Raw genomic sequence first — 17,121 nt, forward strand, 5'->3', positions numbered from 1 at the left:
CTGACCAGACAATAATTACCGATAGAGGCCATCTACCAAGGGCACTCTTTATTCTTGGTTTTGTGCATTGGTGGTGCCAAGAAAATATCCACTGTCTGTCCCACTGATGCCTGTGGGCACTGAGAGGTAAAGAGCTTTTTGCCAGGATGCGTGGGGGTGGGGAATGCAGGCTGCTCTACCATATTCTACCAATGGAGAATTTGTACCATTCTCCAATGGTGCAAAGCAGAAGCTACGCATAAAATTTTGGGAGAATCTACAAAAAAGGAACTGAAGTCAGTAGCATAGATAAGAGAAGTACAAAAGGTATAGGGTTGTTATCTACAGCTGCCTGAGCTGTGTACTGTGCAACTCACAAAGACTAAGATCTGAATGAGTGGGGCGCCTGGGTGGCTCAGTGGGTTAAGCCGCTGCCTTCGGCTCAGGTCATGATCTCAGGGTCCTGGGATCGAGGCCCACATCGGGCTCTCTGCTCAGCAGGGAGCCTGCTTCCTCCTCTCTCTCTGCCTGCCTCTCTGCCTGCTTGTGATCTCGCTCTGTCAAATAAATAAATAAAATCTTAAAAAAAAAAAAAAAAGATCTGAATGAGTGGCATTCCCTGATAGAGTTCACTATGGGGAGGTGTAGTTGATGATCCATATTCAAGTGGTGAGAGGAATAAGTCAAGGGGAGCCTGGCAAGCTTGATCTCGGAGTTGTGAGTTAAAGCCCCACGTTGGGAGTAGAGATTACTTAAAAATAAAATCTTTAGGGGTGCCTGGGTGGCTCAGTTGGTTAAGCATATGCCTTCAGCTCAGGTCCTGATCCCAGAGTCCTGGGATCGAGTCCTGCATCAGGCTCCCTGCTCGGCAGGAAATCAGCTTATCCCTCTCCCTCTACTGCTCCTCCTACTTGTGCTTTCTCTCTGTGTGTCAAATAAATTTTAAAAATCTTTAAAAAATAATAAAATATGTTTAAAAAAGAAAGAAAGAAAAAGGAGAGTTGAAAGGGGCAGAACTAATTGGGAAGGGGAACAGAACTAGAACAACAGTGTCACTGAAGTCAAGAGAAAAGGAAGGATGTGCAGGAGTGTCAAAAGCTGCCAAGAGGTCAATAATAATAATGAAGCCCAGTGAAAAATAAGTGGATTTGCAGTGAACAGACTGCTGGGCTGGGACGCAGCCTAACTTGCAAGAGAGATCACGTGTTCTGTAACATTTTCCCCCCATTTTTTGATTCTGATTCTGCCACTTGCTAGTTGACAACCTTGGGCAAATCACTGAAGCTCTTTGTGCTGAACTTGGGATGAATAAGTCCTACTTCACTGGCTCGTTGTGAAAATTTCAAAAGCAACCTGGCATTCCCTACTCCCCTTTATTTTTCTCCGTAACCTTTATCACCATTCAAAGTATAACTTTTAAATGTGTTCCCCTGCTCCCAGCATTCTAGACTTGCATCCAAAAGGGTAGGGATTTTGTCCTTTTGTTCACCTCAGTATTCTCAGTGCCTAGAATAATACCAAGCATGTACAAGGCACTCAATACGTGTTTGTTGGAATAAATATCCCAGTGGAAACTTCTGGAATTTCTAGAGAGTGGGTGTCGGTTTCCTTTCCAGGCCCAGTCTGCTTGTCATTCCTCTTGAGTTCCTTCATGTTCCTCAGTTAATTATAGATGAGATTATATATCTCACAGTCCTTCCTCATATATGTTTTTAAATTGCCTTAGTTCTTTTTTTTTTTTTTAATTGCCTTAGTTCTAACTAAAATACTTGTCTGTTGTCTCTTTTTTGAGAGAGAGAGAGCGAGCGAGAGAGAGCATGCATGAGGCAGGGAGGGGCAGCAGGAGAGGGGGAGAGCGAATCTCAAGCAGACTTCGCGATGTGTATGGAGCCCGTCATGGGGCTCAATCTCACAACCCTGAGATCTTAGCCAAAATCAAGAGTGGGACATTTACCAGTCTGAGCCACCCAGGCACCTGTCATCTGTTGTCTTTTTTTTTTAATTTAAAGATTTTATTTATTTGACATAGAGAGATCACAAGTAGGCAGAGAGGCAAGCAGAGAGAGAGAGAGAGAGGAGGAAGCAGGCTCCCTGCCCAGCAGAGGGCCCGATGTGGAACTCGATCCCAGGACCCTGAGACCATGACGTGAGCTGAAGGCAGAGGCTTAACCCACTGAGCCACCCAGGCAGCCCGTCATCTGTTGTCTTAATTAGGATTTTCTTTTCTCTTATAATCTTTTTTTTTTTTAAGATTTTATTTATTCAACATTGAAAGAGAGATCACAAGTAGACAGAGAATCAGGCAGAGGGAGAGGGGGAAGCAGGCTCCCTGCTGAGCAGAGAGCCCAATGTGGGACTCAATCCCAGGACCCTGGGATCATGCTCTGAGCTGAAGGCAGAGGCTTTAACCCACTGAGCCACCCAGGTGCCCCTGAACTACTTATTCTGATCAGAGGGTTGGGATATGTACTTTGGCTGATGCACAGGCCACATGCCTTCCTTTAGAGCTGAAATGCAGGTTATATCTAGTGGGGAGCCCACCCAAAGTACATGATTGAGTGGCACAGTTTCCCTGAAAGGGAAATTGAGGTGCTGAAATCAAAGGAAAGACCAATGGAGTTGTGAGAGGGGCTGAGAAAGTGGTGACGCCTTGCTGGGCCCTGGAGGCAGGTGGAGGAGGAGAAAATGCCAATGACCACTGGGCAGGGGTATTGTGTTTCTCACCACAATGCTGCTATGCGAATTACTGTGTAATGTATTGGTGCCATCTTAGCTTTTTATTGCTGTTATAATACAGTATCACAAACTTAGGGGCTTGAAAATGACACAAATTTATTATGTCCCAGTTCTGGAGGTCAGAAGTCTGAAATCAGTCTTACAGGGCTAGAATCCTGCTGTTGCCAGGGCTATATGGCTTCTGGAGACTCAGAGGAGAATCTGTTTCTTTGCCTTTTCTAGTTTCTAGAGGCTGCCTGTATTCCTTGGCTCGTGACCCCTTGCTCCATTGATCCAACCTCTTCTTCTTCAGAGCTCCTTCTTCCGATTCTGATCTTCCTGCCTCCTTTTTATAAGGACCCTAGTGATTTAGGACTCATCCAGGTAACCCCAGGATAATCTTTTTGTCTTGAGATCAGTAATTTAATATGTTTGTAAAGTCCCTTCTACCACAACAAAGAATCATTGTTGAAAAAAGCCTTTTTTAATTCAACTCCATGCCCAGCATGGAGCCCAACATGGGACTTGAAATTACGACCCTAAAATCAAGACCTGAGTCAGACACTCAACTGAGCCCCAGGCACCCCAACAAAGAATTGTTGACCCAGAAGTCTATGGTGCTGAGACTGAAACGCCCTGGTGTCAATGTACCTAATCTTTTTTTTTTTTTTTAAGATTTTATTTATTTCTTTGACAAACAGAGATCACAAGTAGGCAGAGAGGCAGGCGGGGGTGGAGGGAGCAGGCTCCCCGCTGAGCAGAGAGCCCAATGCGGGGCTCAATCCCAGGACCCTGGGATTATGACCTGAGCCGAAGGCAGAGGCTTTAACCCACTGAGCCACTCAGGCACCCCTCAATGTACCTAATCTTAACAATGACAACAGCACAATCACATGTACGCCGCATAAGAATGCACAACTTGAATACTAAGCACATTTTATTTCAAACATCCTTTTTAGAGCCCTCACATATTTATATATATAGAGACTCTATATATTTTAAATTCTTTAATAGTTTATCCAAGTATTATATGGGTTTACTTTATAAATCTAAACTTTGGATTCACCTGCAATTTACTCTGGTATATATTGATTTTTTTTCCCCAAATATCTATCTACATGTTCCCAAAACTTGATTTTTAAAAAATTTTATTTTAAGTAAGCTCCATGCCCAGGATGGAGCCCAGTGTGGATCTTGAACTCATGATCCTGAGATCAAGACCTGAGCTAAGATCAAGAGTGGATACTCAGCCAAATGAGCCACCTAGTTGTCCCTACCAAAAACTCTTTTTTTTTAAGTTTTTTTTTTAATTTGAAAAAGATAGAAAGCACACAAGCAGGAGGAGTGGCAGGCATAGAGAGGGAGGAGAAGCAGACTTCCCAGTGAGGAGGGAGTCTAATGTGGGGTTCGATCCCAGGACCCTGGGATTGTGACCTGAAATGAAGGCAGACGCTTAACGACTGAGCCACCCCGGTGCCCCTCTTTTTATTTTATTTTATTTTATTTTATTTATTTATTTGACAGACAGAGATCACAAGTAGGCAGAGGCAGGCAGAGAGAGATGGGGAAGCAGGCTCCCTGCTGAGCAGAGAGCCAGATGTGGGGCTCAATCCCAGGACCCTGAGATCATGACCTGAGCCGAAGGCAGTGGCTTAACCAACTGAGCCACCCAGGCGCCCCCCCCACCAAAAACTCTTAATGAAGAATTCTTCCTCACTGATTTGAAGTGGCCCTTAATTATATACAATTTTTAATGCAGTGGGTTCTATTGTTGGACTTTCTTTCCCTCCCTCCCCTCCTCTGACTTTCCTTCTTTATTTCCTTCCTTTCCTTCTTATGGTTGTTACTGTTTTCGTTGCTCTTCTTTGTTTCTTATTGCTGGACTTTCTTGTTCATTGGCCTATGTATCTGTTTGTAACCTAGTACCAAACTGCTTTAAATATTGGAGACTATGGTTTAATATCTGGTAGGGTCAATCTCTCATTATTCTTTGCTTCCAGAATTTTCCAGCTTTTTAAATTTTTTCACTTGAACTTCAAAATAAGCTTGCCCTAGCAAATTTTTAAATTAGTATTTTTGCTTGAAATTTAAATTCACATGAAATTAGCATTTGAAGTTAAAGAGAATTGACATATTCATGACATTTAGTCTTCCCATACAAGAATATTTCCATATGTCAACACTTTTGTGTTCCTGGCATTTAACTTTTTTCTTCTTTTGGACATTTCACATTTCTGATTTCACATTCTAGTTAAGTGTCACTTTTTCTTTGGATTTTATTTATTTATTTGAGAGAGAAAAAGTGAGCACACAAAGCAGGGGCAAGGAGTACAGGGGGAGGGAGAGAGAGCATCTCTCAAGCAAGCTCCATGCTGAGTGCAGAGCCAGACGTGAGGCTTGATTCCATGACCCGGAAACCATGACCTAACCAGAAGCCAAGAATTGGATGCTCAACTAACTGAACCACCCAGGCCTCCCAAGTGTCACATTGTTTTAAATGGCTATTGTAAATGGGTTCTTTTACTCCACTGTATTTCCTAATTGGCTGCTTATATATATGAAAGATTTGGGGCGCCTGGGTGGCTCAGTGGGTTAAGCCGCTGCCTTCGGCTCAGGTCATGGTCTCAGGGTCCTGGGATCGAGTCCCGCATCGGGCTCTCTGTTCGGCAGAGAGCCTGCTTCCCTCTCTCTCTCTCTGCCTGCCTCTCCATCTACTTGTGATCTCTCTGTGTCAAATAAATAAATAAATAAATCTTAAAAAAAAAAAAAAAAGAAAGATTTTAATTTTTTGGTATATAAATGTACATAGCTGAATCACCGAATTTTGTTTGTAATTGTTTTTCAGTTGATTCTCGTGGGTTTTCCAATTGAGTTATATCATCTTCAAATATTATTTTTACTTTTACCCCCTTTACTGTAAATAAATATTTATTTCTTTTTTAAAAAAGATTTCTCTTTTAAAAAAGATTTTATTTATTTGACGGAGAGAGAGAGAGAGATGGAGAGAGAGATCACAAGTGGGCAGAGAGGCAGGCGGACAGAAAGGGGGAAGCAGGCTACCCTCTCTTCCAGAGAGCGAAATATTTCTTTCTTTTTAAATTTTATTTATTTATTTATTTTTAACGATTTTATTTATTTATTTGACAGAGATCACACGTAGGCAGACAGGCAAGCAGAGAGAGAGAGAAGCAGGCTCCCCGCTGAGCAGAGAGCCGGACGCGGGGCTCAATCCCAGAACCCTGAGATCATGACCTGAGCCGAAGGCAGAGGCTTAACCCACTGAGCCACCGAGGTGCCTCTTATTTCTTTTTTTAAAATAATTTTATTTATTTATTTGACAGAGAGAGAGAGAGATCACAAGTGGGCAGAGAGGCAGGTGGACAGAAAGGGGGAAGCAGGCTCCCCGCTGAGCAGAGAGCCTGGTACAGGGCTCGATCCCAGGACCCTGAGACCATGACCTGAGCTGAAAGCAGAGACTTAACCCACTGAGCCATCCAGGTGCCCCTATTTCTTCACCTTATTTGTTTAATTGAATTGGAAATTAACTCCAGAACAATACTAAGTAATAATGGTAACAGTGGACATCTTTTTTTTTTTTTTTTAAAGATTTTATTTATTTATTCGAGAGATCACAAGCAGGCAGAGAGGCAGGCAGAGAGAGAGGAGGAAGCAGGCTCCCCGCTGAGCAGAGAGCCCAACGCGGGGCTCAATCCTAGGACTCCGAGTCCACGGGCTCAACCCGCTGAGCCCCCCAGGCGCCCCAGTAACAGTGGACATCTTGTGTTTGACTTCGTTGAGAATACTTCTTGTGCTTCCCAGTGAACATGATTCTAGGTTTTGAATTGAAAATATTTATGTTTGGGGTGCCTGTGTGGCTCAGTGGGTTAAGCCTCTGCCTTCGGCTCGGGTCATGATCCCAGGGTCCTGGAATTGAGCCCCATGTCGGGCTGTCTGTTCGGCAGGGAACCTGCTTCCTCCTCCCCCTCTGCCTGCTTCTCTGCCTATTTGCTATCTCTCTCTCCATCAAATAAATAAATAAAATCTTTTTTTAAAAAAAGAAAGGAAATACTTACATTTTATCATGTTAAGAAAGTATTCATCTCTTCAATTTTAGTGACTAATTTTACAAATATGAAATAGATGCTGAATATTACCACAAGGCTTTTTAGCATCTTTAGAGACAGTCATATGGTTTTTATGCTTTGACCTAATAATACGGTGTTGGCTTCCTAGGTGAAATCTGAAACTGGCCCCCAGTATTCTGAGGGTGGGGAGAGACCAAAGAAAGAGGTGGGACAGCCCAGGCTGGTAGATGGCAGTTTTATGAGGGAACTTACATGTGAAGCTTGTCTTGGGTGGCTACAAGACAAGTAAATCTCCACACCTGCCCACAAGATTTTAAAAGCCTCTGTAACGTGATGAAGAGGGCCCTTCTCTGTGGCATTCTTTCCAAAACCCCATTACTCCAGTCAAATCACAAGGAACATATCAGACCCAGTTTGAGGACCATTCTACAAACTGTCAAAGTCATGAAAAATAAGGAAAGCCCAAGGGCGCCTGGATGGCTCAGTCAGTTACGGCTCCAACTCTTGGTTTCGGCTTGGGTCATGATTTCGGGGTCCTGGGATGGAGCTCCAAGTTGGGCTCTGTGATCAGTGAGGAGTCTGCTTGAGATTCTCTCTTTCTCCCTCTGCCCTTACCCCTGCTTGCACTCTCTTTCTCTCTCAAATAAATAGATAAATCTTCAAAGTAGGGGCGCGTGGGTGGCTCAGTGGGTTAAGCCTCTGCCTTCGGCTCAGGTCATGGTCTCAGGGTCCTGGGATCAAGCCCCGCATCAGGCTCTCTGCTCAGCAGGGAGCCTGCCTCCCTTCTTCTCTCTCTCTCTGCCTGCCTCTCTGCCTACTTGTGATCTCTGTCTGTCAAATAAATAAATAAAATCTTTAAAAAAATCTTCAAAGTAAACTTAACGCATTAAAAAGAAAAAATAAAGAAAGTCTGGGAAACAATCACAGGCAAGAGGAAGCTAAGGAGACATGATGACAAAAATGCAGTATGGTGTTCTGGATGGCATCTTGGAAAAGAAAAAGGACTTTAAAAAGCACTGAAGTCTGAAGAAAGTCTGGAGTTTAGTTAATAGTAATGTACTGACGTTTTTCTGGTTTTGACAGTTGGTCCACAGTAATGGGAGATGATGACATTAGGGGAAACTGAAGAGCGAGGGATTTGTGGGAACTCTATTATCTTTGTGACTTTTTTTTTTTAAAGATTTTATTCATTTATTTGACAGAGATCACAAGTAGGCAGAGAGGCAGGCAGAGAGAGAGAGAGAGAGGAGGAAGCAGGCTCCCTGCAGAGCAGAGAGCCTGATGTGGGGCTTGATCCCAGGACCCTGGGATCATGACCTGAGCCGAAGGCAGAGGCTTTAACCCACTGAGCCACCCAGGCACCACCCCGAGTGACTTTTTTTTTTTAAGAAATTTATTTTTTAAGGGCACCTGAGTGGCTCATTCAGTCAAGAGTCTGCCTTTGGCTCAGGTCATGATCTCAGGGTCCTGGGATCGAGCTCTGCGTCAGGCTCCCCGCTTAGTGAGGAGACTGCTTCTCTCTCTACCCTTCCCCCCTGCTTGTGATCTCTTACTCGTTCTCTCAAATAAGTAAAATATTCCTTTTTTTTTTAAGGTTTTATTTATTTGACAGAAAGAGACACAGCAAGAGAGGGAACACAAGCAAGGGGACTGAGAGAGGGAGAAGCAGGCTTCTCGCTGAGGAGGGAGCCTGATACAGGGCCCGATCCCATTCCAGGACTCTGGGATCATGACCCAAGCTGAAGGCAGATGCCTAACGACTGAGCCACCCAGGTGCCCCATCAAATAAATAAAATCTTAAAAAAAAATTTTATTTTTAAGTAATCTCTATTTCCAACATGGGGCTCAAACTCACAACCCTGAGATCAAAAGTCATATGTTTTACTGACATCAGAAATTGTTCCAAACTGAAGAGGTTACAAAAAGAAGAAAAAGAAGAATGTTTTCTGGGGCGCCTGGATGGCTCAGTGGGTTAAGCCGCTGCCTTCGGCTCAGGTCATGATCTCAGGGTCCTGGGATCGAGCCCCGCATCGCGCTCTCTGCTCAGCAGGGAGCCTGCTTCCTCCTCTCTGTCTGCCTCTCTCTGCCTACTTGTGATCTCTGTCTGTCAAATAAATAAATAAAATCTTTAAAAAAAAAAAGAATGTTTTCTTCCACTGGGCATTGTTAAGTGTGGTGGTTTGCCTGGATCTGCTGCTCTACAGCCTACAAAGTTGGACAAAGTTGGCACCAAAGGTGGCAGAGCTGGAAGATGGGAAGGCCCGGATCCCTGAGGATGCCAGTGAGCTGCTGAATAAATTACCCAGCCCTGGAGCTGAACTGCACCTGCACTACTTATTTCTGTGAAGCAGTCATCTCATTTTCTTTGAGTTCTGTTGTTGTTTTTCCCTTCCCTCTTGCAGATTGTAGATGAAATCCTTCTGGTTAAGAAGGGCAGCAAGTGCACTGACTGGTGCACGGAAGTGGCCCAGGGGCTGAGGTGGGAGTCTGTGAGATGCAAAGGAAGGACTGGTGAGGTCTGCTTGGAAGTAGCATCAAGACCAGGTTCGCGTAGTGGGCTAGTATTGAGCCGAGTCTTTTTTTTTTTTTTTAAGTTATTTATTTAGGTAATTTCTACACCCAACATGGGGTTCAGACCTACGACCCCAACATCGAGTCGCATGCTCTTCCACCAGCCAGCTAGGATTCCCAGCTGAGCCTTTTTTATTATTATTTTTTTATTTTTTATTTTTTTAAAGCTTTTATTTTTTTTTCTTTCAATTTATTTATTTTCAGAAAAACAGTATTCATTATTTTTTCACCACACCCAGTGCTCCATGCAAGCTGTGCCCTCTATAATACCCACCACCTGGTACCCCAACCTTATTTTTATTTTTTAAATTAATTTATTTATTTGGGAGAGAGTGAGAGAACAGAGGGCAGGGGAGGGGTAGAGGGAGAGCGAAACCTTCGCAGACTCCTCACTGAGCATGGAGCCCCATGCAGGGCTCGATCTTAAGATCCTGAGATCACAACCCAAGCCAAAACCAGGAGTCAGACACTTAACTGACTGCACCGCCCAGGTGTCCCTGAGTCTTTTTCAATAGTTGAGATATAATTGACATATAACTGAGCTGAGTCGTGAAAGGTGACAGGTGTTTGGGAACTGGGCAAGGAGGGGTGGGCGTGGAGGGAGCAGGGAGAGGCCGTTCATGTTTCAGGTTCATAAAGAACAGGCAGAACCCAGAGCTGGAGGCCGAGGGAGCTGTAGGGCCATGTCGGAGATGGATGGTCCTGCAGAAGAGAGGTGTCCTGCAAGGGGACCAGCATGGCCAGATTTGCTTGGTAAGGGGCTCCCCTTGGCCGCTCTGTCAAAGAGGGTCAGGATCTGAAAGACTGGAGACTTGGAGACCAGGTTGAATAGTTTAGGACAACAGTGAAAACCTGAAGTCCTCAGAAAGTTTATGGGAAGAGTTTTCTGGATTTACTTATGAGGTAGAGTCCATAGGATGTGGTCTCTCACTGGATATGGAGGTGCAGGGGAGGGAGAAGTTATAAGCACGGTAAAAACAAAGGTGGTGGTGGGGTGCCTGGGTGGCTCAGTGGGTTAAAGCCTCTGCCTTCGGCTCAGGTCATGATCTCAGGGTCCTGGGATCAAGCCCCCTATCGGGCTCTCTGCTCAGCAGGGAGCCTGCTTCCTCCTCTCTCCCTCTCTGCCTACTTGTGATCTTTGTCTGTCAAATAAATAAAATCTTTAAAAAAATAAAAAGGTGTTAGGGAGCAAGATAGGGGGTATAGAGGGAGGCTCTGGTTTAAGAAAAAGAAAACAATAATTTCACTTTGCCATGTTGCCTTTGAGGTACAGAAGGGAACTAGGTGGAGATGGAGGGGAGACAGTTGAATCTAGTGGTCTGGGGTGTAGGAGAAGCCTGACTCAGCAGCATCATGGCATACATGTGCCGAGGGCAGGCGTAGATCACCCAGGTAGGGCATGTGGAGGGAGAAGCCCCAGAACCCCGGCATACATTCAGGGAGCTAAGATTAAGTGGTATTGCAGAAGACAAGAGGCCATATTTCATAGCAAGATGAATATTCTAGAAGAGTGTTTGTCCAATAGAAATATAATGTCAGCCACATAATTTTAATATTTTCATATCTATACTAGAAAAGTAAAAAGAAACAGGTAAAGTTAATTAAAAAATTTTTTTTAAGATTTTATCTACTCATTTGAGAGAGAGGATAAGCAGGAGGGAGAGGCAGAGTGAGAGGGGCAGCAGACTCCCTGCTGAGCAGGGGGCTTGATCCCAGGACCCCAAGATCATGACCTGAGCCAAAGTCAGACACTTAACTGACGGAGCCACCCAGGAGGCAAAAGATTAATTTTAATATTTTATTTCACCTGAAATAGCCCCCAAATTATTTCAACATGTAATCAATATAAAAATGTCAATGAGATCTTTTACAGTGTTTTTTTTTTTCTTGTACAAAGTCTTTGAAATCTGGTATTTACACCTACTGCACATCTCAGTTGACCAGCCCCATTCGAAGTGCTCCGTGGCCACCTGACTGGACAGTGTCCGTGTGAGGCAGATCGAGGTTCAAATCCTCTCTCAGCCCACATTTTCTCACCTGTGAAACAGGGTATCGTGGCTGTCTGGCATGTAGGGTAAAGTTCATGATGCATAGCAGTCCTCGAATCCACGGTGGTTTTTATGAAGGGAGGGGAGAGCTTTGTCGTGGGGGCGGTGGAGGTGGTAAGGAATGGTTGGACGTTTTGTGTTTTCTTTTTTTTTTTTAAAGATTTTATTTATTTGACAGAGAGAAATCACAAGTAGACGGAGAGGCAGGCAGAGAGAGAGAGAGGGAAGCAGACTCCCTGCTGAGCAGAGAGCCTGATGCGGGACGCGATTCCAGGACCCTGAGATCATGACCTGAGCCGAAGGCAGCGGCCTAACCCAGGCGCCCCGTTTTGTGTTTTCTTTAAAGATGGTAGAGGCTTGGTATGTTTTTAGGCTACAGGGAAGTTGCTGGTAAAGAGGGAGACAGAAGAAAGAAGGGATAAAGCAATGTTAGAACGTTTGAGAAGGTAACAGAGGGAGATGGAATTGAAAATTAGCCTTAAACCCCAGCTGGGCACTTTTCTTCTCTGAGAACAAAGGGAAGGAAGCCAGGGTGGACAGGAGCAACGCTCACTAATGGGTCCTCATTGCGTTTTGTATGTAGGGCCCTCTCTGCATTCATTTTCCCAACCCGTCCTGCCAGCTCCCCTGAAAGGTGGGGCCTGCCAGTGATCCTGATGACAGATGAGGAGATGGAATCTGTGAGGGTAACTTTCCTACGGTCATAGAGCTTGTGGAGTTAGCGTTTGAACCCAGGAATTCTGATGCCAGAGTCTAGATCCATCTTTCTGACAGAATGTTCCTTGTTTTGGTTTTGCCTTATGTTTCTTTATGATTAGATTCAGGGTATGGATTTCTGACCAGAATACTACACAAGTGATACCTCCTTTGCAAGCATCACATCAGAAGGTGCGTGATGTCTCTCTGCCCCTCAGTGGCCACTCCATCAAAGTGCGTCCAATTTCTCCAGTTCATAGTTAATCTTTTCCCTTTCAACTAACAATTTGAGTGGACACTTTCGATTGTATGTATGTGTGTATGTATGTATGTATGTATTTGAGAGAGAGAGAGGTCGAAAGAGAGAATGAGGGTGAGGGAAGGGCAGAGAGAGAGGGAGAAGCAGACTCCCTGCTGAGTGGGGAGCCTGACATGATGCAGGGCTTGATCCCGGGACCCTGAGACCATGACCTGAGCTGAAGTCAGACACTTGACCAATTGAGTCATCTAGGGGCCCCTTGAGTGGACACGTTCAAACCTCCTCCTGCTCATCATCATGTTCCCTCCTAAATCTAGCCTCCATGGATGATTCTTGTCCATTTCTCTGTGATGGCTACAAAACTCCAGCACTTCCCTACACCCCCCATTTGGCGCTCGTGACATTCCACTTGAGCAAGAGCCCTCCTGTCTCTCCTCTTTCAAGACATGAATTCACTGATTCTGATTTTTTTCGATGTGGTACAATTTATTAGTGCCGTAAGCATTTTAGTGCCTAATATCCCAGATCTGGCTGCTGGCAGCCCCTTCAAAGCTGGCTCCTTTATCTTATGAAATGCATCCTTTTTTTTTTTTAACTTTCTTTTTGGCATAAAACAATGTTCCAGGCTCCTCCTCTCATATCTACAATGCCCCAGCCCTGGAATCAGCCATTTCTCTAAAACACTCTGCTACTGGGTTGCCTGGGTGGTTCACTCTATTAAGTGTCCAACTCTTGGTTTCAAGCTCAGGTCATGATCTCAGGCTTGTGGGATCAAGCCTTGCATTGGGCTCTACACTCAGCTCGGAGTCACTTAAGACTCTCTGCCTCTCTCTGCCCTTCTCCACCTCTCTCCTGCGCTCTCTCTAATAAATAAATAATCTTTAAAAAAAAAAAAAAAAACCCTGATTCTTTTTAGGGGGAAATGGTATTAGAGAACAAGATCTCATGGCAAAATGTGCTTATTGCTAATGGAGTGGAATTGATTTTAGGCCCTTTTTGCAGACAGAGCTGAATATACATGCATACATGTATATACACAATAAGAATGTACTCACCCATACATAGTCTAGAAACCATGAGTCCACACTGATGTCTCCAATTCCAATCCATTGTCACAGTTTTTGTTTCCCTCCATTAAATGTGTTTCTTCTTCCAGATTGAGAACCCCGACTCTTTTAACATCAACACCTGTATTCATTTGCTCAGTCATGTGATACACCTAAAAGTTTCAGAATCATTTTGCTAATACCAGCACTAAACAAACCTACCAAAGATAGTTCAGAACTTGTTTGAATTTCTCTTCTCATTCCACCCCACCAGCAGCCACCAGTGCCTTCTTCCCCACCACCTCCTAGCAAGGTTGTTTGTTGATGGGGTCAAGGTAATAGGGAGGGGCAGAGTGCTTAAGGAAATGGAGGGGGTGTGAACTAGTCCTGCAAGCGGGTGTGTGTGTGTGTGTGTGTGTGTGTGTGTGTAAACTTCAGTTTTCAGAAGCAGGAAGTGAGTTTCAGAGGCTGGACGGGATCCATGAGCTGGGGCCCCAGTTCACTTGAGGGCATGTTTTCCTGCAGCCATCTTGGCAGCCTGGGTGTAGGAGTAGAAGACAGATGGTTGGGATGGCTAGACTGATCCAACATTGGGGAACTACCAGGTGGATGTGGCAGAAGGACAGAGATGGAGGACTCCAGGGTGCTGGCAAGAGAGTGGCTGACATATGTGCCCGGCAGTCTGGGCTGAGTTGGGGAGGAAGTAAAGCCAAGAAGGAGAAAGGAGAGTCATGGGGGCTTGGGCTGGGCTGTGAAATTTCTAGTCACTGAATACCACGGTCTAGGAATAGCCAGTTCAGGGGACTGGAAGTACAGATGGCTTGGACCAAATCTGGCAGGGGGCAAAATGGAAGTGGCAGGACTTTGAGCAACTGAAGAGCCTTTGTTTCCCCAAGGAGCAGAGGCTGAGAGGGGGGACCACACTGGTCCTGGCTGAACAGAGAGGCTGTCTCCGTCACAATAGTGCCTGATCAACAGCTGTGAGAAAGGTTCAAATAAATGTGATTTTGTAAAAATGAAGAGAACTTGGGGATTATTTCAGGACAGTCAATTTACTTTAAGGGCAGGAAACAGGTTGGGAGCTGTGAAGCCACTGTACTCCCTCCCCCAGCAGCCTGGGTGGGGTTCAGACCCAGGGGCTTTAAACTTAAGTTGGTGGCTCTCTCTAACCCACTACCACATTCTGAAGCTAGCAGAATGTCTTCCGGACTGGTTTGTTTTAGTGCAGAACAAGTTCTGTTTTCCTACCTGGGTTTGAAGCAGGAGGGCAGGAATGGCGTCTGCTGGTGCATTCCTTCTGATGGATGGATCAGTGGGAAGAGTTCGTATCTTAGGGAAGAAGGGTCCCAGGGGGTCTGAATTTCCAAGTAGCGTTATTTCTTTTTATATTCTTGGGGATCTTCCTTTCTTTTGACTCTTATTAAAGCAAGCATTACTCTGGACATGTGGTGTAGGCTTTGTCACCAGAGCTTTGTCTGTAGATATACTAATTAAAACAGTGCTGTTCCAGGCACCTCGGTGGCTCAGTGGGTTAAGCGACTGACTCTGACTCAGGTCATGATCTGGGAGTCCCCTATCCAGTCCAGCAGCAGGCTCCCTCTACCCTCTTCCCTCTCATGCTCTCTTTCATTCTCTCTCAAATAAATAAATAAATAAAATTCAAAAGCAATCCTTTTCTGAACCAATTTCACAAGGAAGATTGTTTCTCACAGACCAGGTGACTCGGCTACACAAAGTTAAGCTGGAACCCACTTAAAGGGGAAAATTAATTCAGAGCTTCCTTTTATTTGATCAGGCAGCATCAAGGTGAAAAAAAGGGGAGGAAGATGCTGGGCCTCATCAAGCATTAACAGAGGTGGGCTTATCTGCCCCAGGAATATTCCATTAAGAAACAGGTCCCTGGTGGAATGTAGCTCAGCTAAACCCAGCCATGCCTTATAGTTTGCCTTTGTAGCTTAAAGGACAGAGTAAGCTTTGTGGCATCAAATGTATCCTGTGCAGAAAGTGCCAAGTCTCTGAGCTCTGGAAATATATCTGCTATCCTAGGGAATGAAAGCATAACTAGTCTGAGAACAGCCTGGAAAACCAGAAGTAGCAGTTTTATTTCTGCAAAGCAGAGCCTTTTGTGTGGCATTTTTGCTGAAAGCTGGGATCAACATTGGTGACATCACTAAGCCAGAGATCACCGGTAGTATTAAGTGGCCAGGTACCAGAAGATCTCCAAAATTCTTACACTGTTTTTAAATTTTTAAAAAATTTTTAAAAGATTTTATTTTTTTATTTATTTGACACAGAGAGATCACAAGTAGGAAGAGAGGCAGGCAGAGAGAGAGGGGGAAGGAGGCTCTCTGCAGAGAGCCCAATGTGGGGCTCGATCCCAGGACCCTGAGATCATGACCTGAGCCAAAGGCAGAAGCTTAACCCTCTGAGCCACCCAGGAACCCCTGTTGCACCTTTTTAACGACAAATGGAAAAAACAAACATGCACCTAGATTTTTTTTTCAAGGAGCTTGTATGTCCATACGGAGTTCCTGTATCTAATGTTCTACCAGAAACTTAAGGGGAATGCAAACTGTCATCACCTTACTTGTTTGGAATTGTTTCTGCCACTTCTTTTTTTTTTTTTAAAGATTTTATTTATTTATTTGACAGAGAGAGATCACAAGCAGGCAGAGAGGCAGGCAGAGACAGAGGAGGAAGCAGGCTCCCCGCTGAAGCTCGATTCGGGGCTCAATCCCAGGACCCTGGGATCATGACCTGAGCCGAAGGCAGCAGTTTAACCCACTGAGCCACCCAGGCACCCCTGTTTCTGCCACTTTTAAGAAGTGTCCCTTCTCCAAAGACAGAAAGGAATATTGACACAGGACCTCAATATTGACACAGGACCTCAATAGTGACCACATGGTCCCCAAAATAAGACTTCTAAAGAAAACATGTTCACCTGAAATCCATCTTGAGTCTTAAATGCTATCTGTGACTATGCATTTAACTTATAAAGAAAACAGAGTATGAAATACATTATTTTTCCCTTTTCCATTAAAAAATATGTATATATTTTAATAATCTTTATGGGATTCAAACTCACAACCCTGAGGTCAAGTCACATGTTCTACCACTGAGCCTGCTAGGCACCACCCCCTCACCCTAACCTTTTTCGACAACTGTTGAATGTCAAGTTGATCTTGGCCTCTGACCTAAAATGCTCTTTTTTCTACTTTTCCCTGATTCCATTCTCCTGATTCACTCTTAGTGATCAAGATGCTTTGGGTTGTTTGTCCTGTAGCATTTGTGATGTTCACACAGAATCAATTAGTTTATCATTTTCAACTTTCCAGCTCGAGGCACCCCTCACAGCTTCCTACCAATAGCACAATGAGGGGCACCTGGCTGGCTCAGTCGGTTAAACATCTGCTTTCAGGTTCTAGGATCGAGTCCTGCATCTGGCTCTCTGCCCCACGGGGAGCCTGCTTCTCCCTCTCTCTCTGCCTGCTGCTCCCCCTACTTGTGCCCGCTCTCTCCCATTCTCTCTAATAAATTAAAAAAAAAAAAAAGGACAATGACAAATGACTGGCATTCAGCTGCCAGAGGCTACAGCATGTAAATACCAGGTGCGGCACTTCTTCCTAATCACAGGAGCAGGAAAGCTTGCCTCTCTTCTAAAGAAAACATGTAGCTGCTCCTTTGCAGGGCTGTGCGTTGAGCAGGGCTCAGCTCAAACTGCA

This window comes from Neovison vison, chromosome 7, assembly GCF_020171115.1.
Source record: "Neovison vison isolate M4711 chromosome 7, ASM_NN_V1, whole genome shotgun sequence".
Classification (NCBI taxonomy): domain Eukaryota; kingdom Metazoa; phylum Chordata; class Mammalia; order Carnivora; family Mustelidae; genus Neogale; species Neogale vison.